The sequence below is a fragment of the Myxocyprinus asiaticus genome, chromosome 23 (assembly GCF_019703515.2).
Source record: "Myxocyprinus asiaticus isolate MX2 ecotype Aquarium Trade chromosome 23, UBuf_Myxa_2, whole genome shotgun sequence".
NCBI lineage: Eukaryota > Metazoa > Chordata > Actinopteri > Cypriniformes > Catostomidae > Myxocyprinus > Myxocyprinus asiaticus.
In genome coordinates, this window is record NC_059366.1 from 20,613,080 (window position 1) to 20,630,636 (window position 17,557).

General features: G+C 44.1%; 1 pseudogene; it reads left to right on the forward strand.

The window, feature by feature from the left end:
- LOC127414331 (attractin-like protein 1) overlaps positions 1 to 17,557 on the forward strand; it is a 491,512-nt pseudogene that overhangs the window by 50,306 nt on the left and 423,649 nt on the right.

The window sequence follows — 17,557 nt, forward strand, 5'->3', positions numbered from 1 at the left end:
TATGATTCTTATTAACATTACTACTGATGTTATTATTATTATAATTCTTCATATTATTCAACTTACTTTGTTACTTTATTACTTACTTTATTTGTAGGAGGGTGGCTCCACTCGGATTGAAGCGATTTCATTGGCCCTGGATGACTAATTAACATTGGGAACAGGAGTGAGAACGGCCTCTTTTCTTGGCTGTTTCCATGCCATCAGTTCAAAAGAACTCACCCTCTGTTTCGCTGTCTCAATTCACTACCGAAGCGAATGACACTCGAAACCTTTGCAAGGCATTCGCGCTATTTTTGAATCAGAATACGAACGTCACAGATCACGTGGTTATCGCAAAACGAATCAAGCTCCGGTACAGTGCTTCACTGTGAGATGTTTCGTTTTTCTGTATATATACAAGCTTCGAAGCCTCGGTGGCGAACGTCACATCACTACTATTAGGATAAATGGTGTGGGTGCAAAGGAGAGAGAAAAGGTACAACAGAGCAAAATAAGAAACATCTACTGAAAGACATGACAAACGACCATGTGAATTAGCTATATGAACATTAGTGGTTCAGTGATATATTTTTTGTGTGCCACGCGGGAGGCCAGGGCTCGATTCCCGCCCAATGCAATTCATCTTTTATGCATTTGTAATAGACAAGTCTTTGACATGAAAGCAGAAGTCACTTTCTTACCCTCCCTCCAGGCCAAGTTTTTTTTTTTTTTTTTTTTTAAGGATTTTCATTTTGTTTAGATAAAGAACAATTAGTGGGTTTTATTTTAGGTGAGACACATGCTGTCCAGTGTTGGGTGTAATGCATTACTAAGTCATTAATTACTGTAATTAAATTACTTTTTTCATAAAAAAATTAAAGGGATTACTCTTAATCTTTCATTAATTTAATTACAGTTACTTATGATGTAATTGCATTAAATACTGTATAGACTATATAATAACTATATATAAAACAACAGTGAATTTAAAATAGAAATTTAACGTATAATGTTAAAATATATGTTTTCTAATTTAACGCTGCCCCGTTAAATTCTTTGGCCAGTTCATGAATAATTTATTTGATTTTATATGATTTATTTGAAAGAATTAAAAGAACAGTTTAATATCTATTCTTGTATTTTTCATCTGGTCGAGGATGATAAAGGTTTTAGAACGTAATTAGTAATAAGTAATGCAATTACTTTTCAGACAGCATAATTAGTGTAGTAATCTAATTACACTGTAGAAGATGCAATTAGTAGTTAGTAATTAATTACTTTTTTAGAGTAACATACCCAACACTGATGCTGTCCCACACAACTGAGCTGAATGTTTAATTTGATAAATTGGGGTTGAAGTTTTTCCATACACAATTAATGAATCCCTGAGTGACACATTCTTTCCAATGTGTTTTCCACTGCAGGCTGTTCCTCTCCACTAGGGCCTGTGATAAGGTCTCTAGATTCTTAATGTTTATGTGAATGTGTTTAAAGCCAAGATCACTGAGTCTTGGGGAAAAAAAATAAATCTGCTGTGTAAACTGGTTTCATTTGGCTATTTTTTAAGCCTGTATTATATACTGAGCCAAGACCTCACACTTGTTCATCAGGCTCCCATAAAATCTCTCTCTTTCTCTCTCTCTCTCTCACACATATTGCACATTCTGATTTTATTGGCATCGTACAAACAAAGATTTTTAGAAGAATAGCTCAGCTCTGTAGGTCATTACAATGCAAGTGAATGGTGACTAGACCTTTGAAGCTCCAAAAATCACAAAAGCAGCATAAAAGTAATCCATAAGACTTCAGTGGTTAAATCTGTCTTCAGAAGCGATATGATAGGTGTGGGTGAGAAACAGATACATTTTTAAGTCCTTTTTTTCTATAAATCTCCACTTTCACTTTCACATTTAGGCTGTTGATCCACCTAAAATAGGTATTTTAATGTAAATTATATTAATAATTCAGTTGAATCGCAATTAAAATATCAAGGGAAATAATCGACCATTATAACTTTTGTCATAATCGTGCAGCTCTAGAAAGTTTATTTTCACATGTGTGTTTCATATCCTACAGCTTTGAGACATAAGCATCACTGAGCTAGGGCTCTTCGCTGTTTGACAAACTATATAGTATTTTCTGATATATATATATATATATATATATATATATATATATATATATATATATATATATATAGTTGAAGTCAGAAGTTTACATATACCTTAGCCAAATTAATTGTGGGGATGGGGGCGTGGTCGTGTGTCTGTCTGTGGGAGAGGGAAAGCGGTAAGGCTCATCACTTGGGCTGTCATTATCATTAACACCTGTCTCTCGTTATAGTAATGGTGGAGGGAGACCTGAAAAGGCCAACAAGCGCATCAGTCGGGAGAAAGAGAGAGACTGTTCCTGTGTGTGTGTGAAAATAATTATTGTCTTCTTTGTGTGTGGTTACTTGGCCACTGAGTGCCCTTTTGTTTGAGTGTTGTGAACGATGCAGAAGAGTAATAAGATACTCACGCTGGCTGTTTCCGCTGCCTCCTGACTCCTCCATTCGCCCTGAAATTACGAACTCTGTTACACTGGTGCCGAAACCCGGGATTTGGAGTATAACGTCGTCATGGACCCTTCACCACAGGGCGAAGTAATCAAGTCCTTCGCCAGCATCAAGCCCTCATGGATTTATGCCTGGAGCAGGAACAGCATTTCCAACTCCTGCTTCAGGCCCAAGCGGAGGACCGGCAGGCTTTCCGGAGCCTGATCGCCAGAGAGGTGGCTGAAGCTGCGACCCCGGAGCCCACAACCCATTACCCTCGTCAAGATGGGGCCGAGCAATGATCCCGAGGCCTACCTCGACTTATTTGAAAAGACGGCTGAGGTGTGGAGATGGCCACCTGACCAATGGGCGGTCCGCCTGTTAACTTTGCTCTTCGGGGAAGCGCAGCTAGTGGCCCAGCAACTTCCTGCTGCCGGCCTCCTCAACTACAGAGACTGAAAAAGGTGATCATGTAACAGGTTGGCCGTAGTCCTGAGCAGAACCACCAGCACTTTAGGACCCTGAAGTTTGGGAAGCACGGCCGTCCGTTTGCTTTCATGCAACAGCTCCGGGATGCCTGTCGAAGATTGCTGCGGACTGAGGAAACCCGCAGCGCCGTGGATATCGTCGACCTGATGACACTGGAGCAGTTCATCTCTCAACTCCCTGGGGGATGCCCGAGAGGGTCCAGTGCCACCTCCCGGGGTCGCTGGAAGAGGCCGTCCAGCTGACAAAAGACTACATGGCAGCGTTTCCAGGAGGCAGCGAACCAGAGGCTCTTTCTTCTCTCTCTTCTCTCTTACCACTCGGCACTGCCTGGATCGGTGTCCAGTGATGGAGGTGGGGACGCTGATCCGGATCCCTGACACTCCTCAGGCCGCCCCAATCGGGCAGGGATGTATCGGATACCGGTGAGTTTAAAAGGGGATACATATCAAGCTTTGGTGGATTCAGGTTGTACCCAAACCTCTATCCACCAATGCTTGGTGCAATGCGGGGCATTGGGTATGAATAAACGGGTGAGTGTGCGGTGTGTGCACGGGGATATTCACAGGTATCCGGTGGTTACCACTGAGATAATATTTAGGGGGGAAAAGCATAGAGTAGAGGCCATGGTTAATTCCTGCCTCACCATCCACTGATTTTGGGAAAGAATTGGCCAGATTTTAGGAATTTATTTAGGGAAATATGTGTGGATGGGTCCTGTAAAATGTTGTCTCGGTGTGTGACGTGTGACGCTATGGCTGGGGAGGCGGTACCGGTGCCGTCTACATCTGCTCCATATCAAGATGGTGCATGAGAGGGATTTCCAGTCCTCAGAGGGTTTCCTGAGGGGGATTTCCCTCTAGAGCAGTCACGTGACGAGTCCCTCAAACACGCATTTGACCAAGTGAGAGTCATCGATGGTCAACAGCTCCAGCCTGACGTTGCACTCACATACCCATATTTTTCAATAATTAAAGATTGGTTGTATCGAGTGATGCAGGACACTCCAACAAAAGAAAATACAACCCAATTATTAGTGCTGAAGAGCCGTCAGGAAACTCTCTTCCAGGCGGCTCCCCATAATCCGAATGATGGCATGGTTTTTTTGGCTGGGCATTCACGGGGATGTTCGCAAGTGGTGTGCGGCGGACCGTGAATGTCAGTTGGTGAATCCACCGGCCACCCCAAAAGCGCCATTGCGCCCTCTACCACTAATCAAGGTCCCCTTCAAAAGAATTGGCATGGACCTCGTCGGGCCATTAGAAGGGACCGCACACGGGCATTGCTTTGTATTAGTTCTGGTGGACTATGCAACGTGATATCCGGAAAAAGTGCCCCTGCGCAATATCTCCGCACATAGTGTTGCGGAGGCACTCTTCAGAATAATCTTCTGAGTGGGGATTCCTAAAGAAATCCTCACTGATCAAGGCACTACATTTATGTTACGAACACAACGCAAACTGTACGAATTGTTAGGTATTAAATTGATTTGCACTAGTGTTTACCACCCACAAACAGATGGGTTGGTAGAATGATTTAATAAAACCTTAAAAAATATGGTTCGTAAGTTTGTACACAAGGATGCTAGAAATTGGGATAAGTGGTTCGAACCCCTGTTATTTGCAGTGCGAGTGGTCCCACAAGCCTCCACACGGTTTTCCCCATTCGAGCTGCTGTATGGGCATCAGCCATGCGGCGTGCTCGACGTGATGTGGGAAGCTTGGGAGGAGGGACCTTCAAACAGTAAAAATGAAATTCAGTACGTTCTTGATCTTAGAGCAAAGCTCCACACTCAGGAACATCAAAGCCAACTGTATGACAGGGGCACTCGACTACGGGAATTCACACCGGGAGATAAAGTGCTTGTATTACTGCCCAACTCAAGCTCTAAATTACTCACCAAGTGGCAAGGGCCCTTGGAGGTCACACGGTGATTATGAGGTTAGGGCGGTGGGGGTATGTGTGGATGGGGGCGTGGTTGTGTGTCTGTCTGCGGGAGAGGGAGAGCGGTAAGGCTCGTCACCTGGGCTGTCATTATCATTAACACCTGTCTCTCGTTATAGTGATGGTGGAGGGAGACCTGAGAGAGCCAACAAGTGCATCAGTCAGGAGAAAGAGAGAGACCAGAGAGAGACCGTTCCTGTGTGTGCAACAAGAATTATTGTCTCGTTTGTGTGTGATTTCTTGGCTGCTTAGTGCCCTTTTATTTGAGTTTTGTGAACGACGCTGAAGAATAATAAAATACTCAAGTTGGCTGTTTCCACTGCCTCCTGACTCCTCCATTTGCCCTGAAAATACGAACTTACATTTAAACTAAGTTTTTCACAATTCCTGACATTAATCATAAAAAACATTTCCTGTCTTAGGTCAGTTAGGATCACTATTTTAAGAATGTGAAATGTCAGAATAATAGTAGAGAGAATTATTTATTTCAGCTTTTATTTATTTCATCACATTCCCAGTGGGTCAGAAGTTTACATACACTTTGCTAGTATTTGGTAGCATTGCCTTTGAATTGTTTAACTTGGGTCAAATGTTTTGGGTAGCCTTCCACAAGCTTCTCACAATAAGTTGCTGGAATTTTGGCCCATTCCTCCAGACAGAACTGGTATAACTGAGTCAGGTTTGTAGGCCTCCTTGCTCGCACATGCTTTTTCTGTTCTGTCCACAAATTTTCTATCGGACTGAGGTCAGTGCTTTGTGTTGGCCACCCCAGTACCTTGCCATTTTGTCACAACTTTGGAGGTATGCTTGGGGTCATTGTCCATTTGGAAGACCCATTTGCGACCGATCTTTAACTTCCTGGCTGATGTCTTGAGATGTTGCTTCAATATATCCACATCATTTTCCTTCCTCATGATGCCATTTATTTTGCGAAGTGCACCAGTCCCTCCTGCAGCAAAGTACCCCCACATCATGATGCTGCCACCCCCATGCTTCACAGCTGGGATGGTGTTCTTCGGCTTACAAGCCTCACCCTTTTCCCTCCAAACATAACGATGGTCATTATGGCCAAACAGTTCCATTTTTGTTTCTTCAGACCAGAGGACATTTTTTATGGCGGTTTTGAAGCAGTGGCTTCTTCCTTGCTGAGCAGCCTTTCAGGTTATGTCGATATAGGACTCGTTTTACTGTGGATATAGATACTTGTCTATCTGTTTCCTCCAGCATCTTCACAAGGTCCTTTGCTATTGTTCTGGGATTGATTTGCACTTTTTGCATCAAACTATGTTCATCTCTAGGAGACAGAATGCGTCTCCTTCCTGAGCGGTATGATGGCTACGTGGTCCCATGGTGTTTTTACTTGTGTACTATTGTTTGTACAGATGAACGTGGTACCTTCAGGCATTTTGAAATTGCTCCCAAGGATAAACCAGACTTGTGGAGGTCCAAATGTTTTTTTTTTTTTTTCTGAGGTCTTGGCTGATTTCTTTTGATTTTCCCTTTATGTAAAGCAAAGAGGCACTGAGTTTGAAGGTAGGCCTTAAAATACATCCACAGGTACACCTCCAATTGACTCCAATTAGCCTATTAGCCTATCAGAAGCTAATTGGCTAATTGCCTAAAGGCTTGACATCAATTTCTGGAATTTTACAAGCTGCTTAAAGGCACAGTTTACTTGGTGTATGTAAACTTCTGACCCACTGGAATTGTGATATGGTCAATTAAAAGTGAAACAATCTGTATGTAAACAATTGTTGGGAAAATTACTCGTGTCATGCACAAAGCAGATGTCCTAAACGACTTGCCAAAACTATAGTTTGCTTATATGAAATCTGTGGAGTGGTAATGACTTCAGCCTAAGTGTATGTAAACTTCTGACTTCAACTGTATACACTGATGGCCAAAAGTTTGGAATAATGTACAGATTTTGCTGTTTCGGAAGGAAATTTGCATTTTAATTCACCAAAGTGGCATTCAACTGATCACAAACTATATTTGAAAAAAGTAATATTTGATCAAATCTAGACAGGCCCCATTTCCAGCAGCCATCACTCCAACACCTTTTCCATGAGTAATCATGCTAAATTGCTAATTTGGTACTAGAAAATCACTTGGCATTATATCAAACACAGCTGAAAGCTATTTGGTTCGTTAAATGAAGCTTAACATTGCCTTTGTGTTTGTTTTTGAGGTGCCACAGTATGCAATAGACTGGCATGTCTCATGGTCAATAATAGGTCAAAAATGGCAAAAAAGAAACAGCTTTCTCTAGAAACTCGTCAGTCAATCATTGTTTTGAGGAACGAAGGCTATATAATGCTTGAAATTGCCAAAAAACCTGAAGATTTCATACAAAGGTGTACACTACAGTCTTCAAAGACAAAGGACAACTGGCTCTAACAAGGACAGAAAGAGATGTGGAAGACCAGATGTACAACTAAACACAAGGATAAGTAAATCAGAGTCTCTAGTTTGAGAAATAGATGCCTCACATGTCCTCAGCTGACAGCTTCATTGAATTCTACCCACTCAACACCAGTTTCATGTACAACAGTAAAGAGAAGACCCAGGGGTGAAGGCCTTATGGGAAGAATTGCAAAGAAAAAGCCACTTTTGAAACAGAAAAACAAAAGGAAAAGGTTTGAGGGGGCAAAGAAACACAGACATTGGACAACAGATAATTGGAAAAGAGTGTTATGGATCTTAACCCCATTGAGCTTTTGTGGGATCAGCTGGACTGTAAGTGTGTGAGAAGTGCCTGACAAGACAGCCACATCTATGGCAAGTGCTACAGGAAGCATGGGGTGAAATGTCACCTGAGTATCTGAACAAACTGACAGCTAGAATGTCAAGGATCTGCAAAGTGGATCTGCAAAGTTGTCATTGCTGCACGTGGAGGGTTTTTTGATGAGAACTCTTTGAAGTAGTTTATATATATACATTTTTTTTATTTTTATTATTATTATTTTTTTTAATTGTAATAGTAATTTTTCATGTTATTATTGTCCTGACTATACATTGTGATCAGCTGAATGCCACTTTGGTGAATAAAAGTACCAATTTCTTTCCATAAGAGCAAAATCTGTACATTATTCCAAACTTTTGGCCGCCAATGTATATTTATAAGAAAACAGGGCAGCTGTAGAGCTGTACATCTGTTTTTCTTGATGTTCATGTAATCTCACTTGTCATATTTACAATGAAATTTTGAGCAAAACAGGACAAAAATATAATCGAAGACATGAAAACCTTCCTGGTGTGAAAACTGAGAGCCACTGTCAAGCCATTTAAATGAGATAAATAATTTTGTAGGGAATGGATCATGTTATGTTATACAGTACCTCTGTTTATATTTCTTTAAATATTTATATAAGGGATTCAGGGTGAGTGAGAGACATGGAGAGGGGGACGGTAATGTAAGGTGCTCGGTGTGTATGTAATCACATTTGTAATTGGGGCTTAGTCTGCCGGTGATCACCTCATAACATCACTGTCTGAACTTTACCTGTGGCGAATTCTCAGGGCCAGCAAAGCCTTCTCTGCTGGCCTAACATGCCAAATAAATAAATATTTTTCATCCTTTCATTGTCAATAACCTTTTTGCCTATGTATTTTTAATCGCTTTCCACTCCTAATTAATCTACAAACAAATAGAGAAAAACGAAATGTTTATGACAACTGTTTCACAAATCGCATGCCCGAATCTGAAGCAGCGTGAGTCTGAGCTCCACCCCGTCAAGCCTTCAGAATTTCTTCAGAATCCCTAAACAGTGCAAATTAATGGGCAACTAAAGTCAGATTGTCAGATTCATCAGCCAATCAGATTGATTTATTTGTTCTTGGTGGGTGTGATCTTTAAGATATGTCGAGGTTTTCTAGCTGGCCTTGAGTGACGCATTCACGCTTTAAGTGATGTACATAATTCAAGAACGAAAAGCACGAGATCAAGCTGTCTGACGAGTCGGCTGTCATCACTGCTGGTATTGCCGTTGAGAAAGAGATCCTAATGGATTTAAAAACACAAGATGTTCTGCATGACCGTGCGATTGTTTAATTAATTAAACAGGAAAGGAGGACTGATTTTCACTTCAGGTAAATTTGTAAGTGCTGTTTGCATTGTTATAGCAACATCAGGAGTTTTCTAAGTGTAAATTAGGCTGCTGGAGCATTCAGTGCGGATCAAGTTTTGAAAAGTAGTGCTGCATTCCATTCAACTCGGAAAGTCGGATTTAAAATCTTCCTACTAGGAAAAGTGCAATGGAATGCATTTTGAAGTCAGAATTACAACTTGTAGGTTCGCGCAGAAATTCTCAACTCCGATTTCACCGAGATGCAGGGGCATGATGTCACACAAACATGTCGACACTCAGGGAGATATACAAAGTAAGTGGCAAACATTCACTTTATTAAATGATATTAAAGCTTGTTTAACAAACGCCTGCAGAAACAGGTGTATAATACATCTCTTGATAATCATACACCTGAAGCACAAATGCTAGCGCTGCAGCATTGTTTATCATTTGGGTTGCTAGGAGACATCTCTAATGTGGGTCAAACCCCTGCTAAGCTTACGGGAGCGTTGCAGTTTTGTTTCCTTAGACGTCATCTTCCGATTTTTGCGTCAGTCTGTCCTATTTTTCCATTGTTTTTCTGTGTAAACATGCATGAGACTGACAATTTAGATATTGTCAGGTTAAAAACTAGTCTACTTTTAAAAACGTGGCTCGAAACACCTGTGTTCCGTTATATTCGTTGTAGGGGTGGGCGATGTGACCAAAATCCTATATCATGATATGAGTAATTTTATATCACGATAACAATATATATCATGATGTAGTTAAATTTTTCTGAAAAATCAATAAAATTGTATTATATATTAAGCCATGTCGCAATATTTAAGAGTAATCCAGTCAGTGAATTAAATACTTTATAAATGAAAACTTCATCTTATATAATGTTCTTTTAATTTTGAACATGACAGTCAAAGTAAAAAAAAACAAAAAAAGAAAAAAGCCACAAATTGATGTGCACCAATTTTCTTCTTCTTTTTTATTATTATTATTATGATTATTATTATATTATTATTATTATTATTATTGTTATTATTATGATTATTGTTATAAATGTCCTAAGAAACCTAACATCTCAAAGCAATGCAAAAAGTAAAATAACATATAAATAAATAAAAAAAATAAATATCCATAAATAAAACACTTAATTAGGCTCTTAGTGTTTTTAGTAATCTCTATAAACAAAATATAAAATATCTGAGGGAAATATGGCTGGTTTGTTTCCTAATATCAAACATCATTCAAACTGAATTTTAGAAAGGGTTTTGATGTGTATTTTAAAAACCCACTTGACATCAAAAGAAACCAGAATGAGTAGCGGGTGTGATCTGCACTAATTCTGTCACAGGAGCACAAATGAAGGACTGGAATGACTTCAATACTGGCACGCACTTGCGTGTTTCAGACTGCGTGCGCAACACTCACACAAATCACAGCTGCGCGTGTTTGGAGCGTGGGATGAATATCATTGAATTTGCTTTGACGGTCGCTCAAGCGAAATTTCATGCCACAGAATCGGATTCAGTGTCATTTGTTCTCGTGTTCTAGTCTAGACAACTTGGGTAAAGTCCAGCGAGTCTACCTGTGCGAGTCCACCGAGCAAGGACACCGACAAGGCGCCACTCACCATAGCACTTAAGTATTTTATTATTGTATCTCTTTTCTTATTTTCCTTCTGTATACTAACATGTCTACTTCACGAATAACACATGCCTTCAAGCACATCCCTGTTATCTGTTACAGACCGTTTACACGAAATCGATGCAAGACCAAACGCAACCCACACAACCTACGGCCACTTTGCACTTCAGCACCTGCTCCGCTCTCCTCTCCCGACTTCATTCCAGCCTTGCCACGCAGTCCACCCTCAGCATCCTGGCACTGACAGAAACATGGATACGTCCAGAGGATACAGCAACACCTGCTGCTCTTTCCAACAACTTCTCCTTCTCTCACACCCCTCGACACAACGGTAGGTGTGGGGGAACAGGTTTGCTCATTCATAACAACTGGACTTTTTCACCACACTCTTCATTATGTAACAATACTAGTTTTGAATTCCATGCTATTACTACAATGCAACCCACAAAAATACATGTTGTTGTCATCTATCGCCCTCCAGGTCAGCTGACAAACTTTCTTGAGGAGTTGGATGTCCTGCTGTCCTCCTTGCCGGAGGATGGTAGGCCACTTGTGGTTCTTGGTGATTTCAACATACACCAAGACAAGCCCCAGGCCACTGAACTGAATACTCTCCTGGCCTCATTTGACTTGGAAAGTCTACACACCACAGCAACTCACAGATCGGGCAACCAGCTGGACCTCATTTTTACACGTAACTGTACCAACTCAAATATTCTTGTTACTCCTTTACATGTCTCTGATCACTACTTTGTTCAATTCAACATGACTCTCCCATCTACATTAAAACAGTCTCCACCTTTGGTTTCCTTTCGCCGTAACCTCCGTTCTCTTTCACCCTCACGCCTTTCCACTGCTGTCTCTACCTCTCTTCCCACACTAAATTTATGTTCCATGCTTAATGTAAACACTGCCACAGACACACTAAGCTCTACCTTAACAACCTGTCTAGACAACATCTGTCCTATCTCCTCTAGGCCAGCACGTGCTACACCACCCAGCCCTTGGCTGTCTGACATCCTTCGTGAACATCGGACTGACTGCAGGGCAGCTGAGAGGAGATGGCGGAAATCTAAAAATCCAGCTGATCTAGATAAATATCAGTCTCTGCTTGCAACTTTTTCAGATAATGTTAAATCTGCAAAAACCTCCTATTACCAGAACAAGATCAACAGCACCACAGACACTCGCAGCTTGTTTAGAAAATTCAACACACTTCTCTGCCCTCCACCACCTGACACATCACTGACAGCAGATGTCTTTGCCACATTTTTTACTAATAAGGTTACAACCATCAGCAATACTTTCTCAGCACCACACCCTGTCAAATACCTGTCTCCTGTATGCAACTCTTCTGTCTCTATGTTCTTTCCTCTGACTGACACTGAGGTCTCTAAACTCCTCCTCTCCAACCACCCCACCACCTGTTCCCTTGACCCCATTCCTTCTCACCTTCTCCAGGCCATTTCTCCGTCCATCCTACCTGCACTCACACACATAATTAACACATCTCTACTTACAGGCACTTTTCCCACTACATTCAAGCAGGCTCGAGTAACCCCGCTGCTGAAGAAACCCGCACTTAACCCCACACAAATAGAGCACTACAGACCAGTCTCTCTCATCCCATTCATGGCAAAAACACTTGAAAGGGCAGTTTTCAATCAAACCTCTGCCTATCTCTCACAGAACAAGCTGATGGATGACAATCAGTCAGGTTTCAAAAGTGGACACTGCATCGAGACTGCCCTGCTGTCTGTCGCTGAGACGGGCGAAAGCTGAATCCAGATCATCCGTCCTGATTCTGCTGCACCTTTCTGCAGCCTTTGACACAGTCAACCATCAGATCTTACTCTCTACCCTCTCCTTCCTGGGCATCACAGGAACTGTGCTTGACTGGTTTAACTCCTATCTCTCAGGTAGGTCCATCAAGGTAGCCTGGAGAAGTGAGGTATCCAAGCCACATCAGCTACTTACTGGGGTACCTCAGGGATCAGTGCTTGGGCCACTTCTCTTCTCTATATACACAACATCACTGAGACCCATCGTTCAGACTCATGGTTTCTCTTACCACTGCTACGCTGATGACACGCAACTCTACTTGTCTTTCCAGCCCAACGACACCACAGTGACTACTCAAATTTCTGCCTGCCTGGCAGACATCTCGGCCAGGATGAAGGAGCACCACCTGCAACTCAACCCAGCCAAGACTGAACTCCTTGTCTTTCCAGCCAACCCTGCTGTTGAACACAACATCACCGTGCAGCTGGGTGCAACTATAGTAACGCCTTCCAAATAGGTCAGAAATCTAGGGGTAACCATCGATAACAGACTAAATTTCACAGACCACATCTCAAAGACCGCAAGATCATGTAGATTTACACTCTACAATATCAGGAAGATAAGACCTTTCTTCTCTGAACATGCCACACAACTGCTTGTCCAGTCACTTGTCATAACTAGACTGGACTACTGTAACGCACTCAACGGTCGTTATCTCTCAACTTCGGATGGTCATGATTGCTGTCTTTTGTGTCTGGGCGCGACCCACACTGAGGCAGCGTTTGTGGATGGTTCATGTTCTCACTGCGAGAACATGACCATGGCAACGTTGCGGTTGTGCCTCGCACCCCAGCAGCTCCCTGCCTCGGTCCTTCTACCTACGGGTGTCAGGCCCGCGCGGCTAGCACTGGGGGCGATTTGGGGACCCCAATGGGATCGTCTCCGCTGGGTATCCCCCCGCGGACCTCCCATTCCCCAGCACGCTCGTCTGCCCCAATCGGGCTTCTGGATGATCAGTGCTTTCCTTCCTGAAGGAGAGGTTGGAAGGGAGGCTGTCCCCTTCCACCTTGAAGGTGTACGTTGCTGCCATAGCAGCACACCACGACGCAGTCGACGGTAAGTCCTTACGGAAGCAGAACCTGATCATCAGGTTCCTAAGAGGCGCCAGGAGGCTGAATCCCTCCAGACCATGCCTCGTTCCCTCATGGGACCTCTCTGTTGTTCTTCAGGGTCTACAGAGAGCCCCCTTTGAGCCTTTGCAGTCAGCCGAGCTTAAGGCACTCTCCTTGAAGACTGCCCTCCTGACTGCGCTCACTTCCATCAAGAGGGTAGGTGACCTGCAAGCGTTTTCTGTCAGCGAAACGTGCCTGGAGTTCGGTCCAGGTTACTCTCACGTGATCCTGAGACCCCGACCGGGCTATGTGCCCAAGGTTCCCACCACCCCTTTTAGGGACCAGGTGGTGAACCTGCAAGCGCTGCCCCAGGAGGAAGCAGACCCAGCCCTGTCGTTGCTGTGTCCGGTGCGCGCTTTACGCATCTATTTGGATCGCACGCAGAACTTTAGAATCTCTGAGCAGCTCTTTGTCTGCTTTGGTGCACAGCAGAAAGGAAGTGCTGTCTCCAAGCAGAGGATTGCCCACTGGCTCATTGACGCCATAACTATGGCATATCTCGCCCAGGACATGCCGCCCCCAGTTGGGCTACGAGCCCATTCTACCAGAGGTGTAGCGGCTTCCTGGGCCCTGGCCAGAGGTGCCTCTCTAACAGACATTCGCAGAGCAACGGGCTGGGCAACACCTAACACCTTTGCAAGGTTCTACAACCTCCGGGTGGAACCAGTTTTGTCCCAGGTAGTGGCACGCAACACAAGTGGATAAGCCCGAGATAGCTGGCCGCGTGTATCGCTTGCACATAGCGCCTTCCACCTCCCTTGGAGCTGAAGACGTGTGCCATTAATTCCCAGTAGTGTTCACAAACTTTGTTCCCTGGTTGACTTCCTCCGAGCCCTGTGGCAGTCAAGTTTTCGGAGAGACTCGCTGCCGGCCCAGTACACGTGCTAACTAAGAGTCCTGTTCTGGGGTAGGTGCTCCGCATGTGGCGGTTCCCTGTAAGGCTAACCCCATGCGATATATCTTCCGCTAGTTCATTTCCCTGTTGGCAAACTGCGTCTTCCTAGGGCAGAGCCCCTCTGCCCCAGTCTCCATGTTTGTAGTAACTCCTCCCCGTTGGGTAGGATCTACCTTGAAGACTCTCCACATGGTCGGAAAGACCATGTGACGTATTCTTCCACTTAAATATCCCCCCCTCTCTTTGGGCGAGGTGTGGTCTCCGTGGTGTTTTCCCCTTGGGAGGGACACCCCCCGACTAGACCTGGCGGCCCAGTCGGATAATCCCCCTTCTTTTTTAGGGAGTGGAAAAAGAGAAGGGGAAAAGAGGCCACGACTGGGTTAAGCCTGTCTCTATTTTTGGGTAGTCGACTTGTCCCCAAAAAGGGCCGTTCGACACTCATAACTATGTTGGGGGAGGTTACGTGTCAACCTGGTGTGCTGGCTATGAGGAGGGAACGAGATGGTGTCCCTCCTGCCACAACGCTGAACTACCCGCTGAAATGGCCGGACTTTATATCGGCTCCTCAGCAAAAAACCTGAATGAGTGGTTGCATACCAGCTCCTTTTATACCCGTATGTCCGGGGGAGTGGCATGCAAATACCACTCGGCAATTTTCATTGGCCTTTTATCAAAGACCAGAGGTGTCTCGGGCTCCCAAGAGTGACCCCTAGTGTCACTACATCGACACAACGTCTCATTCCCTCCATCAGGGAATGGAGGTTACACAAGTAACCATGACGTTATGTGCTGTACATAATTTCTTGTGTGGCAATTTTGCATTACCGCGAAAGAGACGATAATACAATATGTATACCTGTTGGCAAATTTCTACCGGTTTATCGTGTCTACCGGTATATCGCCCACCCCTAATTTGTTGCATTGTCTAGCTTTTTTTGGAAAAAAAATACAAGAATACATTCGGTCTGTTAGGCCCCTTAGAGTTTGAAGAAATAGTTGAATGCAGCAGTGTCAATAGACTGAATGATGTTCTCGAGAGAGTTCTTTTTAGATGCAGTGTATTGATTGTCTGTTTACACTGAGAATATGTGCTCCTTTGATTAACTTTTGCTCTGCCTCAGGCAATGTCTCATTTGCTGGCACATAAAGAGTCATATCTTAATTTCACATGTGAAATCAAAATTCTTCTCTCTGCCTAGGATGATATCTACATGTTTGGTGGGAAGCTGGAGGCAGGCTCCGGGAATGTAACAGATGAACTGTGGGTGTTTAATACACATAGCCGGTCATGGTCCCTCGGGACTCCCATCCCTGTGCTGCAGGCCCAATACTTTTCTGTGGAGGGACATTCTGCACACATAGTGGACAACAGAAATGGAGAGCCCATTATGGTTGTGATTTTTGGCTACTCACCCATTTATAGCTACTTCAGCCACATCCAGGAGTACAACATAAGTACTGATGTCCATGAGGATGTGCCAGTATGTTTTGCAGGGTAAAATTGATTGAGACTTCTTAATTGAGGAATATATTCCTCTCATTTTGGTGAAATCTGTGTAGATTTATGACAGTCTGACAGGTTAAGGTTTTATTGCAGTGTTTTATTGCATGCAGTTCCTCTGGTTTTCAGCAGATGGCAGTATTATAATCTGTAGTTAGTACAATGCATTTTTTTATGCTAGAGTTCACATGACTCATTAAAGGGATATCCATCCATCCATCTTCGACCGCTTATCCGAGTCCAGGTCGTGGTGGCAGCAGACTAAGTAAAGTAGCCCATACGTCCTTTTCCCTGGCCAAATCCTCCAGCTCATCCTGGGGGAATCCCAAGGTGTTCCCAGACAAGCCGAGAAATATAATCCCTCCAGCGCGTTCTGGGTCTTCCCCTAGGCCTCCTCCCAGTTGGACATGCCCGAAACACCTCTGCAGGAAGGCGTCCAGGAGGCATCCTTATCAGATGCCCGAATCACCACAACTGGCTCCTTTCAATGCAGAGGAGCAGCGATTCTACTCCGAGCCCCTCTCGGATGTCAGAGCTTCGCACCCTATCCCTTAGGGTGAGCCCTGACACCCTAAGAAGAAAGCTCATTTCGGCCGCTTGTATTTGCAGTCTTATTCTTTCGGTCACTACCGAAAGCTCATGAACATAGGTGAGGGTTGGAACGTACACCGACTGGTAAATTGAAAGCTTTGCCTTCAGGCTCAGCTCCTTTCACCAACACAGTCTGGTACAGCAACCACATTACTGCAGATGCTGCACCGATCCACCTGTTGATCTCATGCTCCAACTTTCCCTTACTCATGAACATGACCCTGAGATACTTGAACTCCTCCACTTGGGGCAGCTGCTCTCTCCCTAACTGAAGAGAGCAATCCACCCTTTTCTGGAAGAGAACCATGGCTTTGGAATTGAAGGTGCTGACCCTCATCCCAACCGCTTCACACTCGGCCGCAAACCTCCCAACTGTGCGCTGGAGGTCACAGTATGATGATGTCAACAGGACCACATCATCTGCAAATAGCAGGGATGCAATCCTGAGGCCCCTAAACTGGACACACTCCACACCTTGGCTGCACCTTGAGAACCTATCCATGAATATCACATACAGGATCGGTGACAAGGGACAGCCCTGTCGGAATCCAATGCCCACTGTGAACAAGCTTGACTTAATACCGAGGATGCGGACACAGCTCTCGTAACGGTTATACAGGAACAGAATGGCACATACTATCAGCCCTGGTACCCCATACTCCCACAGCATCCCCCACAGGACATCCCAGGGGACACGGTCGTATGTCTTCTCCATGTCCACAAAACACATGTAAACTGGATGAGCAAACTCGCACGCCCTCTCTAGGACCCACGCTAAGGTAAAGAGCTGATCCACTGCTCCACGACTGGGACGGAATCTACATTGTTCCTCCTCAATCTGAGGTTCGACCATCAGCTGGAGTCTCCTCTACAGCACCCTGGAATAAGCTTTCCCAGGTAGGCTGAGAAGTGTGATCTGGTCTATCTGGCAGTTTCCCTCACCGTCTGATCCAACTC